Here is an 823-nt window from a genome sequence, read left to right as displayed (position 1 = left end):
GGTTGTGTTTTCAAAGCACAAGTAAATAAAATACAAGGAAATAAGAGACCCCAAAGCCAACTCCAATGACTGGCCAGGGCTTTGAGTCAATACTCGAGTGTTTACCTCCCAAATGCATGAAGGAAAGAAACGTTGGGTACAAAGACCTCCGTTCACATTGTCCAGGCTTCCAAGTGTAGCCGTGTGTCTGTCTGTGTGTGCCGTGTGGTTCCTGACCCCTCACTGTGGCATGCTCCCGCCCATGAATGTCATCAGTCAGCCGGCTCCTTCGTGCTTTCTGGCTGCCTTTGCTCTGCACCCCAGAAAGCCCTGAGTTGGCTTTGGTTTGCTTTGCTGCCTTCGGTTTGATGTTCCTCGTGTGTCTCTCCCCATCCCAGCTCATCCAACTGTCTCCCCCCTTTCTGTTCCTCTTCTGTTTGTGACACGTTATCTGTTCCATGTTGTATGGTTTCTTAACTGTGTGTGGTTTTTTTGAAGACTGATTTTCTAAAAATAGCCTCTCCTCCTTCCTCCTCTATTCCCACCTGGTCCCGCACCCCTACTGCATGGTTGAACTTCTGCTCTAAAGTTAACAAGGCTCAGTCTCTCACTAGGTCTGGGTGCCGGCCGGAGTGGACTATGCTTCCTCTAACCACTCTTTCCCACCATCTCTGTGACGGGGCTCGATTCCTCCTGTCCTAATACCGTAGTTCTGACCAAAACCCAAGCAGTTTTTAAAACCTCATGGATGCATATAACCTGAGCCCCCTCTTCCATTCTTCCCCCTCCTGCCCATGCTCATAACACCCAGCGACTGTGGATTCCAGCCTCCTGATGTGCCCTA

The 823-nt window shown here is 50.1% G+C and overlaps 1 protein-coding gene across 1 annotated transcript in view; it reads left to right on the top strand.

Annotated features, from left to right (window-relative positions):
• ATP2B2 (ATPase plasma membrane Ca2+ transporting 2) overlaps positions 1-823 on the top strand; it is a 111,930-nt gene that overhangs the window by 110,669 nt on the left and 438 nt on the right. The window lies entirely within an intron of this gene.

Source organism: Crocuta crocuta, unplaced genomic scaffold (assembly GCF_008692635.1).
Source record: "Crocuta crocuta isolate KB4526 unplaced genomic scaffold, BGI_CrCroc_1.0 scaffold69, whole genome shotgun sequence".
NCBI lineage: Eukaryota > Metazoa > Chordata > Mammalia > Carnivora > Hyaenidae > Crocuta > Crocuta crocuta.
This window is presented reverse-complemented; position numbering and strand designations above follow the sequence as displayed.